This window comes from Pinus tabuliformis, chromosome 4_2, assembly GCF_031772625.1.
Source record: "Pinus tabuliformis cultivar Carrire ecotype Pingquan chromosome 4_2, CPIR1, whole genome shotgun sequence".
Taxonomy (NCBI): Eukaryota; Viridiplantae; Streptophyta; class Pinopsida; order Pinales; family Pinaceae; genus Pinus; species Pinus tabuliformis.
In genome coordinates, this window is record NC_142304.1 from 896,198,797 (window position 1) to 896,215,713 (window position 16,917).

The 16,917-nt window shown below is 35.5% G+C and overlaps 1 long non-coding RNA gene and 1 pseudogene across 2 annotated transcripts; both read left to right on the forward strand.

Moving 5' to 3' along the window:
• Positions 1 to 6,274: 6,274 nt before the first annotated feature.
• Positions 6,275 to 16,267, forward strand: LOC149172591 (ATP-dependent 6-phosphofructokinase 2 pseudogene; annotated as a pseudogene). The gene is made up of 2 exons (XR_016259088.1): positions 6,275 to 8,164; positions 15,922 to 16,267. The product of XR_016259088.1 is annotated as an ATP-dependent 6-phosphofructokinase 2 pseudogene (transcript).
• LOC149172592 (uncharacterized) lies at positions 9,430 to 12,407 on the forward strand. Its single transcript, XR_016259089.1, has 2 exons — positions 9,430 to 10,707; positions 10,807 to 12,407. It is a non-coding gene; the product is annotated as an uncharacterized LOC149172592 (long non-coding RNA).
• Positions 16,268 to 16,917: the final 650 nt, after the last annotated feature.

Consider the following 16,917-nt stretch of genomic DNA (forward strand, 5'->3'; position numbering starts at 1 on the left):
CATTCCTCGCTAAGAGGAAATGTTGATTTTGGGTACCATCGGATGTGCCCTAGCTCAAAAATTTTGTGGAGGGGCTAGAACACATGAGATATCCAGGACCCAAAAATTGTTCCACCCGAATGAGGAGTTATTAAAATAATTAATATTTTTAATGGGTTCCTAAGTCTAAACTTAGGAAAATAAAAAATGGGTATTAATAAAAATATCGGTAAGAAGCTTCTAAGAGATGAGGATCAAGTCTGTTTTGATCTTAGCCGTTGATTAGAGACTTAATCTCAGCCATTGATTCATCAACAAGAAAAGCATAAGAGAAGACTTGAGATTCATTTGGAGACACGCAGGGAAAATACTCAGTAACCCTAGTGAAATTGATTCTCAAGGAGAAGGAGTTCGATTTCAGAGGGAGAATTGTAGGGTGAAGGAAGATGAGGGCATCAACAGTAGTTAGAGACTGAGGAGGAGGTGACGTAGGGCATTTGAGAGACAACCTAGAGGGAAGAGCAGGGATACAACACCATTGGAGATGTAGTCCTCATGCAGGTTGACGCAGACTGATGCAGAAGTGGGTGGAGGGTCTCCAGGGTGTCATAACTTCTTCTAGAGGAGGCGAAACTTTGTCTCAAGTGTTTCTCTCAGAAGTGTCTTAGTTTTTTTGTAGAATCATTCCTTGTAAAGCGATTGTTGCTGAAGATTAATAAACAAACCCTCATCTGTTGCACCGGTTTTCCCACATTGGGTTATTTTGGGGATAATTGTCCAAAAACAACTTTGTTGATGTGATTGATTCTTGTGCTTGTATATCACTATTATTTTCTCTATGTAATTATGTGATAAATGTAGTATAATTTATTTTAATGTTTATTGAAGGGTTTTGTGAATAACTTATTGTGAGATAAGTAGGTGAAATAAATCAGTTACTGCAGTAGAATTTCGTGTTAGAAATTTTCACAAGCCCATCGAGGGATGGATTTCTAATAAATTATTTTAAATGGCCTAAATTTTTTATTGTGATGAAAAATAAACTTTGAAAATAATATCGATTTAAAATTTTAAAATATAATAAAATTGTTTACATAGTTTATGATTTTTCCCCAATCAGGGTGGAAGAACAAATGGAAAACAAGGCTGGGGGTGGGGACTTTCCCCCTATTGCCTCCTTCAACATTGAATAAGGCGGGGTGGGGGGGTGGTGTGGCCTGGCTGCCCCATGCAAGTGCATGCAAACTTATTACCTATGACACTCGATGGATTTCCATTATCCCTCCACTCGTCTTACATTTCACTTAGAGTTTGATGGGAATTTATGCTATATTGGGTTGCTCTCCCACTACATGTAGGAATTTTGTCATGTAAACTCTTAAGTATTAGCCTTGTCAATGGAGACAACTTAGTCTCAAAATGTTGTAATCCCCAACTTTCCTCTACACTTGTGTTGCCTTTCTCCAGATTCGGGATGGCAAAGGGCTAGGATTTCTTGAACATCAGATCATCCCTGGAGTTTAGATGGATTTATTGTGAGAATTTAAAGGTGTTAGTTGAGTTTTCATTTGAGTTGCACGTCAGCGTGTGTCAATAGGAGGAGTTGTTGTAGGGTTCTCAATGGTCACCACATTATTTAGGGGGTGGCGTCTCCCTGCATGTTGCATCAATGGCAGAGTGGGCATGGGTTATGAGGTATGGTGGTTTTAAGTCTCAAACTTTCTTTTCTAGTTCTATTGAATCATATTTTGGTGTTGAGTTATGTGGGCTTCAAACTAGTGTTTTAGATGTGTCTCATTCCTAGGGGTTCTAGGTTTGGCTTTATAATTTCTTCTAGTGAGAGGGGTCTGCAATTTGGTAGTGTTTAGTAGTGTGTTTGGCTCAGAGGTCTCTTTCTTTCTGTAAGCCAAGGTTGCCTATTTTCTCCTGTCACCCTTTGCTTGTCTTTGACCTTAGATTGGCACATTATCTCTTTCTTCTTTTTGGGTCAACCTCAGCCTTTTATCTTGTCTTGAGCTTTTCTTTAGGAGGCACTATGCCTCAAAAAAGAATGTGCAACAACTATAAAGGTCAACATGGTCATCCTAAGGTGCAAGCCAAGGCTTAGGATGTCGTTGTTGTGTTTCACTTAGTCACCCCTTCGAACATTCGTGAGGAAATTCGACAGTTAGAATCTCATGTTGTCAATGGTCGTCAAGGATTTTCTAAATCCAAGATCATGGGGGAAGTTGCTAACTAGCTCCCTGACCTTGTGCACACCAGGGGAAGAAGCAACCAATATTTGAACTCAGTCACATTACATTAGAAGTTGAAGTCTCTTTTAGGCAGAGTCCTTAAAGAGAAACACGAGAACGATTATTACAATATAACTTCCTTGAATGAAATGCAAAGGGTGTAGTGACATCAATGCCGTTGTTTGGCTAGTCTAGACGCTCGTTTGGCTCATGTAGAGAGTCATCGCCATTGTGAACTCAAGTCATCTACTCCTCTTGGTTCCAGTGCAAAGGACCCTACCCCGGTGACCTAATCGGATTCTTGAGTTTCTGTCAGGTTATGTTATACTTTCTTGTTTCTTTATGATTTACTATCATGGTTATATATAATTATTATTGGCTGTTGGTCATTAAATGTGGTTTCCCTCATGGCAAATTGAGACTAGTAATGAGAATAACTTTGCTAATTCAAATTGAATGTAATGATATGATTTATTTTTGAGATAATACAACTAACTTACTTTTCTCTCTCTCTCTCTCTCTCTCTATATATATATATACAATTTCAAAAAAATTGTAATGATGGATAACAATTAAAATAAATGTCTTTTAGCTTACTACTTGTAAATTTTTAAAATTTAATAAAACAAAATCTGAAAACAATTTTTTCAACCATATTAAATTCATACCAAAGGGAATTTACATTGAGAGTTTTTCTAATTGGGGTAAAAAGCTTAAATTCTACTTGTGGTTGATAGAGGGTGTGATATTATCTTAGGTGATGCATCCCAATTGTTGATGGTTGTGTGAATGAGGATGTTGGCCCTTGTGGTTTTGGGTTCAATTCCTCCTCCTCTCCATAAATTGGATTACAGATTTGAATCTACTTTGAATCTACTCCTCCTCTCCATAAACTCAGATTACAGATTTGAATCTACTTTGAATCTACTCCTCCTCTCCATAAACTCGGATTACAGATTTGACTCGGATTACAGATTTGAATCTACTCCTATATGTATTTACTATTACATCTTTAATATTTTTTCTCCTATTTACTATTGCATCTTTAATATTTTTTCTCCTACAACACTTACAGATTCCTTTCTCCCCTTCTTTTGATTTTGCTTTTTTTAATTTTCAAGAAATTTAACTCATTTTTAATAAATTTAAATAATTAATTCAATTTTTTTATAACTACTAATTTGCTCTTCATTTTATTTATTCTCCTAGGGGCACTCATTCACATCATCTCAAGGCTTTTATGTCCCTAATGATGATAATAGGTAGAATGTGCCCCAAAACTTTGTACAAAGTAATTTGGCAAACACAATTTTTCTTTATGTTTTATGATTTTGAAAGCAAGAATATTATTATCGTTATGAATTCATTCAACATTCAAAGTTGAGTTGATTAAAAGGTTAAATTTCATATATATATATATATATATATATATTTTGGTGTTTTTTCCAATTACCATGTAGTCTGCAATTCATTATGTAAAATAAAACCATTTGAAATTAATTGTGCTAAGTTATAGGCGTGTTTATTTTGGAATATAATTAACATAATTTTAATTTAATTATCAACAATTATTAGGTGGATGGTAGATATTTAATTTCCATGGAATATTCTAGAATATTCATAATATTATAAAAAAAGATATTGATATTCATCTCCAAAGTGGTTATGCTCTTTTCCTCTTTTTAATTAAATTGATTAATTTAAACATTATTATATGAACATGAGTTATGGTTTTTTGGGCATGTGGTATTGATAAGCAATGGTATTGGTCATGGTATTGTAACAAAATCTATTTAAAGAATCTCGATGGTAAAGTGGAGTAAATCTTCATGTAGGTTAAGGATCATGTTCCATATTTTTTTAAACATATTATTTTTTTTTTTATAATTTAAAACAAAATTGTAATTTAGCTAGTTTTTACTATTTTTTATTTTTAGCAATGGGAGATGTATAATGAAATAAGTGTTTTGATGCTTATTATGGATTGAAAAATATCCATGTTTACCAACCATTTAATTTACATGGTTGGGTTAGTTAAATTTAACAAAGAATATGTACTACCTTGTAAAAGGTTAGTGGGTAAAATATACACACTTTCATATACTTTAACAATGAAATAGGTTTTTTATTTCACAAATAAGATCTCATACACCAAGTGTTTTGATGCTTATTATGGATAGATAAATATCCATGTTTACCAACCATTTAATTTACATGGTTGAGTTAGTTAAATTTAACAAAAAATATGTAATACCTTGTAAACTTAGCAGTCAAATCGCTGCGCGGAGGTGGGTCCCTTGTCCCACAAACAAGGGGGTCTCATACACCAATATTGGTGTCTGGGTTGGCTGTGACCTTAAAAATGGATATTATTATTATTATTAAAAGGTTAGTGGGTAATATATACACACTTTCATATACTTTAACAATGAAATAGGTTTTTTATTTCACAAATAAGATGACCATAAAATTGATACGACATCCATTGGTTATCCTCCCCACCAAATTCATACTCATAGTTAGGTTGTGCCCACAATTAATCTTTTCACCACTATGTACTTTAAAGAAACACCCTGTCATTATCTATTTTAAGTCCATAAAATCATGGTAATAAATAATATATTATAGTTTTGTTTATTTAATTGAATTATAACTTTAAATAATATATTCTTCTAATAACTAACTTCGAAATAAAATCGTGGTAATAAATAATAGGTTATAGTTTTGTTTATTTAATTGAATTATAATTTTATATAATATATTCTTTTAATAACTAACTTCCAAATAATAATGATATCAATTAATTATCTTTCCTGGGTTCCAAAAGATAACTTAATTTTAAGGTATAAACTAGATTTTAAATTGATTTTTAAAAAAAGCTAAAAAAAGTTTTTTTTTAATAATATTAATAATTACAATTTTAACAAAAATAAAAATAAAAACCTACACTAAATTTAAATTTCAAAATATAAATTGAAATCAAAATCATAAAACATTTAACAAAAAATATATATATGAATAAGAAAACATTCTTAATTAAACTAAAATTTCAAGTGATTTCATCCCTATTTTATTATAATGTTTGTAATGCATTTCTTTTCTCTTTTTACAAACAAATTGATTTATATTAACCGAATATATATTAAATAACAATATCACTATTTTCCTATTTAATAGTCATTTTTCATTGGATGCTCTTTGTGAATGGAACTATCACCTTTATTTAAGGAAAAATTGGCCACGTAAAAAGGAGGTTAGTCATAAATATATAGGTAGATTCAACATTATTTAAAAAAAAAACATACCACCGTCAATGGTTTGCAAAGGAATAAATTTCCACTTTTATCAAATTCCTCCCTGGCATCTTGGATCGTAAATCTATCCTGGTATTAGAGAAAAATGGCTTCTTAACTGTTAACATATATTTTTAATTGGTATTTCATAGTGGTATTTGGAATTATATATATTATAATAGTATTTAACTTCACTTTATATATAAAACCAAATACTGGACAATTTATTTGTCATGGGGTGATTTGTTTGTTAAATACAGTTTAAAATTTTACAAAGTCTTTAAGATTTTTACTTGATATTAAAAAAATGCTCGAAAATGTAAAAACCGTCAAATTTAACGAGTAACTCTATTTTGAAATTCCAACACTATTATAGACCACTAATTTTTTAAATATTAAAAAAATATAATTTTTATAACTTTTAATAATTTTTTTGTTTTTAAAAATACCACGTCGGAGTTTGTATTGAGCAAGAAACCACTTGGCATGTGGCAATTCCACGTGCCTGCACAACGAATGAAAACTAGATAATGGCATGATACAAAGATATTATGGACCACTAATTTTTTAAAAATTAAAAAATATAATTTTTATAACTTTTAATTTTTTTTTTTTTTTTTTTTCCTTTTAATATACCACGTCGGAGTTTGTATTGAGCACGAAACCACTGGAATCCCATGCATGTGGCAATTCCATGTGCGTGCACAACGAATGAAAACTAGATACTGGCATCATATAAAGTCAGATTTGCCAGCCGGTAGAAAATCAACTTAATATCTAGAACCCTTTTTAAGGAACTGTTAGGCGGTATGCGGCAACAGCTACAGAAGCTTCACAACGATTTCGCTATGATCGGTACGTCATGACTATTTTTTTGTGCGTCTATATAACAGAGAAGAGCTTTCCCACAATTTATTTCGTTACACAATTCTAGAATCGTGAAGGAAGTCTGGTTTCTAGAAGGAATTTGTCAAATAGTGGATTTGACCAGTGAGAATATCAGAAAGTTCCTGTGAAATATATATATCACTGCTTCAATACCCTTCATCATCTATTGCTATCATCGTCTGATACAAGTAGTTTTAGTAGTCCGGACCTATTGCTTGCAGAGTAATTGCACAATTTCTCAGTGCTTGATCTCTTACATAGTTTTTGTTAAGAGTTTGTAATATCTGCAATGGCGGCGAGGATTGCAATCAAGCCATTAGCAATAGACCCTGGAGTTTTTTCCGATGAATTCACTATCAGTTCTCCTGCTCAGGTGAGGATTCAGGATTTACCACATTTAGGAGATTACTTAGAGGAGGTACCCAGTTTTCCTAATCCTCTGTTGAAGGACAAGTATATTCATCCTGGTGAAGGGTTTTTTGTCACTGAGAGCGATATGGTCATGGAGAATATAGCTGTGGAAACGCAGACATTAGGGAAAGAGACGCAGAGGCTTTATCACAGAGCTGGACCTAGGTCTAAGGTGTGTTTTAGCCCTGATGAAGTCAGGGCTGCCATTATTACATGTGGGGGTTTATGTCCTGGGCTTAATACCGTTATCAGGGAGATTGTAGATGGTCTCTGGTTTCAGTATGGGGTAAGGGATATCAAGGGAATTAGGTCGGGTTATCGCGGGTTTTATTCATCTGAACCTGTGGTTTTGAATCCTAAGTTGGTGCATAATTGGCACAAGAAAGGGGGGACAGTGCTGGAGAGCTCAAGAGGGGCTTTGATCTGCAGAAGATAGTTGATGCCATTGAAGCCCATGGTTTTAACCAGGTTTATATCATTGGTGGGGATGGAACCATGAGGGGAGCAGTTAATATATTTGAAGAGGTAAAGAGGAGGAAGCTTAGGGTCTCCATTGCTGGGGTTCCGAAGACTGTGGATAATGATATAGGCATCATTGACCGGTCCTTTGGCTTCCAGACAGCAGTTGAGGCTTCACAGAATGCTGTCAATGCAGCCCATGTGGAGGCCAAGAGCGCAACCAATGGAGTAGGGGTGGTTAAGTTGATGGGCCGCAATGCAGGCCATATTGCACTGCATGCGACATTGAGTAGCAGGGATGTGGATTGTTGTCTTATACCTGAGATCTCATTTTATCTGGAGGGTGAAGGGGGCTTGTTTGAGTTCGTGGAGCAACGATTGGCAGAAAATGGACATTTTGTCCTTGTAGTTGCAGAGGGAGCTGGACAGGAGTTGATCCCTCGGAGTCCTGATGAAAAGGAGAAGAGAGATGAATCTGGTAATCCTGTGTTTTTGGATGTTGGGCCCTGGCTGTGCAGTGCGCTGAAACAGTGGTGGAAGAAACATCACCCCAATGAGTTGTTTACAGTGAAATATATTGACCCAACTTATATGGTCAGGGTTGTGCCAGCAAATGCTACAGATAATCTGTATTGTACTCTGCTTGCTCATTCTGCTATACATGGGGTCATGGCCGGCTATACTGGTTTTGTGTTAGGATTAATCAATGGAACTTATGCCTACATTCCTGTGAATCAGGTTGCTGCTGCTCAGCACTTTGTGAATGTCAGCGATCACAAATGGGCATGGATGAGGTCTGTGACTAATCAGCCAGACTTTTCCCGGATTACAAATTCCGGGAAGAAGGTTTGATTTTCAGATTATTGTGGTGGTCAGGATGCTTCTCATAGTTGTTTAAAGGTAGACCTACAGCCCAATGTTTTAGATCAGATGCTATAGATTGGCTAATTAGTATTTATTTATGTTGAAATCCTCTGGAATTGGGATTCTTTGGTAGCTCCAATTGAATTTTCACTTTCGGCCTCTTTAGTTCATTTTGCCTGCTCTTTTTGAAGTTTCATTCCTGATTACCCTGCTTTGGAGGAAACCATGACAGTAAAATATTATAGCATGTAGAGAGGGGGAACCTATGACCGCCCTTTGGTTCATTTGGTTATTTGGTTCCATGATGTATCGTTTTTTATGAACATGGATCTTGATTTATAGTGAATATATGATAATTGCTCCTCCTGAAAGAAAATAATAGTCATTTGCATCTATTGAAGTTTTATTTCTTTTACTTAAGTTTTGAGGAAACCATAACAGTAAAATCATATATCAGGTAGGGAGGGCGAACCTGTGTTACCGCCTTTTGGTTTGAAGATGTACCATTTTTTATGAACATTAATTAATGAATATTTGATGGATTCCTGCCCCCCAAAAGCAAATCATGGCCAGTTGCCTCTGATCTGGAAGCTGGTTCGGCTTAAAGAAATCATCTGTGTCTTTAGAAGATCCCATACCCATCTGTTGCCTGCTTTGGCAACTGGTTGCTTTATGGTTTAGATTTTGAAAATTAGGGCTTCATATTTTAACTTAGGAAGAGCTGAATGTGTGCCTTTCTTAACTGTGACTTAACATAAATTTATTGATTTTAATTGCTTTTCCTGCATAGCTGTCAATCCTCAGTTTTGTTCTCCTTTAATTGACTATGCGAGGTTTTATGGCAGGCCCTTCATTTGTCTGACATGTTGTTGAGTATGGTCTTGAGGCAGTTCTGGATAATTTTTCCATTGGCATGTGTGTATATTCAGAAAGCTGATTTCTTTTTGTGTACTGGATAATCTGACACCCTCTGAGCATGCATTCCAAAGTTGATCAGAAAAATCTTCCAATAAGTTATTTGAAAATTAACTTCGTTGCATGTCTGATGCTGATCATGATTAGCATTTAACAGATGTCAGAAATCACCTCTGTGACCTGTAAGATGAAACATGTATATTGCAGACAAAATATGAATATCAAGAGCCACTTTGGTGACATGTATAATAAAAAAATGCATTGCAGATAACATGTGTATTTGGTAATAATTCTAAATTCTAATACTCGACCAAGTATTATTGGATCACTTGAAAATTTTAGGACCATCTTCTCTAAGGCTTAACATGAGATGTTCACATCTTAAAACTATAATGGTTCCTGCTCTATTTTTAAAGTCCATTGATAAAAGTATCAGAGTTTGTTCTGTCCATGTTTTGGAATCCTATGAGTTACAGAACAATGTCCAAAAATATCCACTCAGAACTGTCTAGCACTTCTAAAGATCCAAACACAGAACACTTAGACCATTACCTGAAAACATAATTGCTGATACTTTTTGGAAAACAAATTGTGTTGTAATACCAATTTCAGGCTTCAGAGTTTGATTTGACAGATATATGTAATTTTTGTTGGTCTCTGAAGCAGAATATCTTCACACCACTTTTCAAGTTTTCCGTAATTTCTAGGCCGGTTTGTGCAATTGGGGCTGTTCTGTTTGTGCTAGCTGCATCATCTTAAAAAGATAATATCAAAGGATTAGGTTTAGTTTGATGGAGAGGGTTGCCTGCATTTAGAATTGCTTCTCCCAATTCATCATTTGCAAAGGCTAGATGGTTTCACCTTTAAATCACAGTAGAGTTGGAAGTACACAAAAATAAATTACTTTTTGGGGTGATCAATCGACCCGAGAGACTGATATACCTGCTTTGATTCCAAAAATTGAATTCCAAACCTTATCTCGAGAGCTATGCCATTTCACTAGAATTCTCTCTTACAGATCTCATATATCAGCTCAAACTCAAGGACCCCAACCCCTGTAAAGTAGCTGGCCCCAAAAAGGATAGTCAAACTTACCCAAGTTTGATGCCTAATGGAAACTATTAAGCATGGATTTATATGGACCTGAGTTAGTGTGCAAAGTTTGTTAGTTTTCTTAGAGCCCAAAGAAAAGAAAATGAGAGAATGTCCCTTGGAACGTACTCAATTGTAATATATAAGAAACATGCATGTCTGAGCATGCACTAATTCAGACTGTGAAACTGCGGATGGCTCATTAAAAATGTAAAATCTGTTTGAAAATTGGATAACTTATCTTTTTCCTACCAAAACTAACTCTTCTTAAGACTAATCTCATCTTTGTCCTGTCTTCATCGTCTTATGTTATTCTGTGTCAAAATTTAGCAGATCAGGCATCCAGCAAATAACGGGCATTGCTGCTCTAAAAGACCATTCCCTTCTGGTGTATAAATCTTGAATTACATTTCCATTTAGGCATTTTTCTGAGCTTCTGTGATCAACAAATTTCACATTGAAGGCCTTTTGGCATAGAATGAAATTCATTTCTTGGAATGTGCAGACATCCTATATAGCAGAAATATACAAAGTACAAGAAGGAAAGCTGTTAACTCAGAGCTACAAGAAAGGTGATGTGTTGAGAATGATACTTCAAATTCAAGTGAGGTGCAATAAAAGTGAGGTGCTTTTATTGCAGTAATATCAAGACTTTTTTGTTTGTTTGCCAGGTTATGTGAGTCCTGAAATCACTGGCATGCTTAAACTATGGCTTAAGAAGCCACAAATCACGGGCATCTAAGCTGCCAAAATCACCCAGGATTGTACTTGGCCTGGGCCACACCAGCCCTTAGGATGGCTGGATTTTTACCCACGGAGTTTTGAACAGGTTACCTTTACACCACGGAGTGCCTTAACAGAACACTTTCTCACCATCTGCTGACCGTCTTCTCTATGCCCCGAGGGTGTAATAATATCAAGACTTGATCCAAACCAGTAAACTATCCTATACAGAATGGGATCCAGGAGATTCCTTATTACATGTCGTTTTCCAAAGCACTTTCAGATAGACAAGCTTGACACAGACTCGTATACTGTGCTGAAATGGAGATCATTTTTTCTTCGGATAACAGGATATGAGTTATCGCTCCATTGCTCACTGCAGCAGTTGCTGATATATAAACCAGGTACGGAGACTTATGACTTTCCATGCTAGATTCAAACTCTAAACTGACCAACGTGACTTAGGAACCAGGTATGGAGACCTGTGATTGTCCAAGCTAATTCAAAGTCTAGACTCTAAACTGATCAACAAGAGCTGATATAGGCACCGTTTTAAAGGTAGAAGAACCAGGGTTAATATGAATGACACTGATGACTTCTAAGATTTTGTGAAAACAGATTTGAGAAGTATCACATTCAGGGAAACGGATTCTAATAGGGATAAAAGTTTAAATACCATTGTAACTAAAGAAAATCCAATATGGTTTCAATGTGGAAGTACACATTTTAGACTGGCATAGGCATATAAATCAACAAGTTGGCAAATGCAAATAGGCACATTGTCTAAATGATGGCTGATGGTTTATTCCGAAAGAATCATCTATATAATATTAGAAATTCTAAGAACCATTTTAGAAATTATAAGAATAATTTTAGAAGATGTTTGATGGTCTATGATGGAGTTATCTTTATCTAATACCATTTTAGAAGGTGTGAGCGTTTATTATGAAGAAGTAATCTATATGATATTACAAATTATAAGAATATATCTTTATGCTGATTCTCTCTGAACTAGAATATTCTTTAAAGTTGAAATTGATGGAACTCACACACCTGCAAATGCCACGTTTGTGGATTGTAATTCTCTAATTTATCTAAAGACACTTGTAATCAACTTAATATCAATATATACGATCAACATATCCCCGGTGGTCCTCTCGGCCCTGTCCACAGGAGAGCTTGCCATGTGTATTCTACCATTTGCACAGATAGCGGAGCGGATCAATGGAATTAAAGAATCCTGTTTGAAGCCTAAATAATTGAAAAGAGCTCTTCGGGTCGAAACCCTGGGGTTAAAACCGTGCAAGCTCTGAAACAACCCTCGTAAAGATAAATTTGGATCTTTGCTGATTCGAAATCCATCGGCATAGAGGTCAAACCCTGAAAAATCTCCTCCCTAGACGGCCCAATTCTTCATTAATTCTCGTCACGGAGTCGACATTTCCTGATTCTTCACTCCCAATTCTTCATTAATTCTCGTCACGGAGTCGACATTTCCTGATTCTTCACTCACGTCCTTTTATCGCTTTTAAAATTAAAATTAAATTAATAGCACTATCGGAAACCATTGGTTTAGGTGCCGGCATTTGCAGGTGGTCTTATTTTGCCGTTGTTCCCGTAGTCTAAGGAGTTGACAATTTAGTCTAGAAAATAATGGAAATTTTGGTAATTTTTTTTGAAAATCTTGGTTATGGCTGTCAAGTTTCAGGATTTAAGGTGCCAAGAGGTTCTGAATGGTGCTGAATCCATTTCCACCATGAAAAAAAATTCAAATAATCCCAAGATTGGATTTCTTCAAAAATTCTTCAACAGATTTTGGCTAGAATTTTGCTTGGGTGAAATTGTGGCCTTGTAGACAAGGTCCTTTTTTTAAGCTAATTAATATATTTCCGTCGCTGATAAAAGATATTACAGTGATAGTTCTTTTTACATCAAAACGACAGTCTCACAGCTCATATTTCACCAAGTGATGCCCTAAGATACATCATTACTATCAGGCAAGTCCTAAGATAACATAACTTAACAACCCAAAAGGTTTTACAACACTTAGAGAAGTCAGTTGTAGAAGGATAGGGCTAGGCAAAAACATTGAGTAGTATTATGCCAACTATCCAGACACAGTGACACGAAATCCATTTTACTATGAGTAAACCCATACAAAAAACAAACAATATTCCAAAGTGGCATGCATCAACCCATTATGACAATTAGAACAAAAAACTGATAATAACCAACTGCAAAAAGAAGTGCAATATCCCTAATGAAACTGTTAGTCCGAAATGATGATGGAAGAGGGTGGAGAGAAGTTGCCCAAAGGAGAAATCCCAACATGAGCATTGATAACTGTCGGTGCTTCAAGTTGTGCATCAAACTCAATATCTAAGTCAAACACCACGAACTTCTCTACCTTTGTTAACCTGGCCACCACATCATCTAGATTGTAGCGAATATCATGAAGAATTCTCTTGATTTCCTCCTACCCTGCAAATAGCTTGTAATTGTCGACTTGCTTGTCGTGAATGACCATATGGAGCAGTGTTTCTAATTGACTATGCATAGACAGTGAGTGGAGGAAGTGGAGCCTCCTCTTCTTGAATTTTCTTGGATCAAGAATCCACTTGACGCAGTAGCCGCTAATCTCAGAGTCAGAAAAATATAAACGGTCACCAAACTCCTTTGCCTATAAGTGAAGAATTTCATTCCTCACTTTAGAAGGAATTAAATCAAAATGGTTGGCCATTGGGTCCCATCCAAATAGATGTTGACAACGAGACGACGATGAACCTTGTGTCCCACCACCACGACTGGGCAGACGTTGCTTGGGGGCCATCTTTATATAGGAAGTATAATAATGGGAGGATGTGAGAGAGACCGACAACAAACAGTGATGCATAGACAACGTAAAGGATGTAGCGAACCTGAGGATAATAAAAACATCATCGACCATGAGAAAAAAGAATGAACTTTGTTTTGGTGGAGTATATAACATAGTGCGATGGGGCTCGAGTAAACATGCTAACCCCACATCCCAAAAGACTAGTATTTGCAAAGGACAAAGATAAATGAGGCCGGGAAACTTAGGGTAACTGCAAAATTAACCTAATCAGTGATAATATCAAAACCAAATGGAGAAGGTACTAGGGTACCAAACTCCACAGGCCAATACGGGACAGTTAAATGAAATGCTTGTCAAATCCAAGATTTGGGGTGATGAAGTGGGTAGTACAATGACCAACTCGAAAGAAGGACTTGAGCCCGTGTTATGGAGAAATAAGACGAAGAATATTGACCCCTGTGTAAACTAGAGAAACTACAGACATGCTACGAGACAAGTAAACGACAAGATGGTAAACAACAAGAATAATGTGATAACAACCGGTATTGAGACATACCTTCCTTAGAATCTGGAGAAACCAACCTCGGCATTCAGGAGTAGTGCGACAGTGGGAACCCTTGCACACCATAACCAAAAGCATAGTGAAGTTGCCACCTTGAGATGTTGCCCATGCATAAATAGTTGGGCGAAGACATGAAAGGATCGAGCGAATGAATGGGAATGCCATAGTGTGCAAAATCTGTAGAGGGGCATGTGTAGAATAGGGCATGCCCTTTAACAAGCTTATTAAAACAAAAAATCATGCATTGTTGCATGAGTTTAGTAATTTGTGTTAGGGCCTCTTCCGCCCATAACCAATCCTCCATGAAAGAGGCTAGCCATAACACTATGTGAAGGATTGAACTTGTTAACAAAAGGAATGTCAAACTCGAACCCAACTAGAACCATTTGCCCGCATTTAAATCGACATGACGAGGGTAGGTGATCTAGATGTTGAAGACGGTAAGGACGCCACACATGGATGAGATAGAGATAGGTGGAGAGCATGGCTCTTGATCCTAGGTCTGCCATCTCATTCAACATTCAAATATTAGGCATGTTAATCATGCTACGTGCCTCCAATGGCACCCTTAATACCACCCCCATCAAGGATTTGCAAGTGTTGTTAATTCTTGAGTAAGATTAATACTAGCACAACTACGTTAATAAATGTGGTTGATATACGCCATAGATGTCAGTTTATTTGAATGTATAATGACACAGTTTGGTTTAAATTCAAATTTTCTTTCACAATTTTCTTTCAAGAGATATTAACACAAAATAGTAACCATTACGATCACGAATCAATCATACCTAAAATCACTGATGTCCATTGTCCAAACATTCCATATAAAAATTGTGTCCACATTTAACAAGCTGGAAAATTCTATCAGTCGCCCTGAAATTAGTTAAACAAACAACACATGTAATATTTCCCCAATTATATGCTTCTAAACTGCGATAATCAATGATGGCTAGAAAATTCGCACATTTAATTTGTAGAGGGTTAGGTGCTGAAATTGCCTGACGGTATGGATTCCAAATGAAAGTATTTGATTTTAATGTGCTTAACAAGTGGTGAAATAAATGATTTTTAAATTAAACCTGTTATTCTTTGATTTGAAAGTGAAAACCTATTCAAATACTTTTCATATTATCTTTGGATGATGTATTAGATGAAAAATATTTTCTTGAAATCAAATCTTGTCTACCCATTTATTTAAAAATCAAAATTCCTTGAGCTCAATTTCAATATAGATCATGCATGTGTAATTACACAATAAAAAGATGACGATGATTGAACACAAAGTTGCTTTTCAATTCTAAAATATGCACAATTATTGATATAATAAAAAAATGTGTATTGAGTGATAAATACAATTATTTTTTTTAATTAAAAATTTCAAAAATATTTTAAAACGATGTTGGATTAATATATATATATATATATTTTTTTTTGAACACGTAACGAAGCAAAGGCTAATGGCTATGTTTAATATAAAAATAAAGCATAGTGTGTTGGTGATGAGGCTCATCAATGGGTAAATTATATCGACCTTAATGCTACTCTTCAACTTATTAAAATCAACTTTTCTCACATTTATTTACATGTTTTGTTATATTTTGCTTAGCAAGAAGGGTAAAGATGAGATGTTATGTCTTGTGGCCTAATGTGCATTAATTGCAGGATTTGGAGCAATTGTGGCTAATTAAAGTGTAGGAACTCGAAGTAGACAAGCAAGAGGGATTTGAAGAGATTAGATCTCCTTCCTTAACTTCTCATTCACTTGAAGATTCCTCCACTGAATCTCATCATCTCGGAGTCATTGGCGGCCAAGCCAGTGATAGTTGAAGACAAGTTGATCTCGAGTTGGGAGCCAAGCCTCCCTAAATTTAAGAAGGCCTAGAGCCTCATTATGATTAGACTTTTTTTGTTGTAGCCAAGAGGCATTTTTGAGCTAAGACATTGTGACTAATAACTCTTATGTATTTTTGATATTTTAATGAAAATGAGAAGCATTTTCTTGATCCAACACTGAGTTGACGCAGAGGGTTGAAGCTCTTGGGTTAGGGCCCAACCCTAGCAGTAGAGGTTCTTCTTTTTGTACATGTATGCTTAGATGACATTCATAGTTAGCCACTGAAGTGCTTTTGGTTTTGTTAATCTACAAGTATTTGGATGATTAATTAGTTTGCTTCCATTTGTGGATAGATAGATCAATGGTATCATAGTGATAATAAACACTTCAGAAAAGCTTGTGATAATGGCTTTCCTCTCATCTCCCTTATGGGATCATGATTTGAAGGTTCCATTCACACAGCCCAAAGAAACAGATTTATTATTTGATTACTGCATAACCTAGGGTTTCTTGTTGAATAGATCAATGTCTCTAAATTTCTTAGAAGTATCTGCAATTGTCATTTTGATCTCGAGTTTTCTATGGTTTAGAAGCACTTCAATTCATAAACTTAACCATTGCCCATTAATAACTCTTTTTTCCTCCATTCAACTCATAATTTCCATGTATAAATGAATTTGTGCATAAATGAAGAAAAGAGTGTATGCTGTTGCAGGAGCTTGTAATTTGCAGGGAGACCTCATCTCATTCACTCCATCCAAGTCTTCTCCACCTATCCTACCAAGGTCCACCAAACCCTAATCTAAATTCTTGTTTTGTAAGAA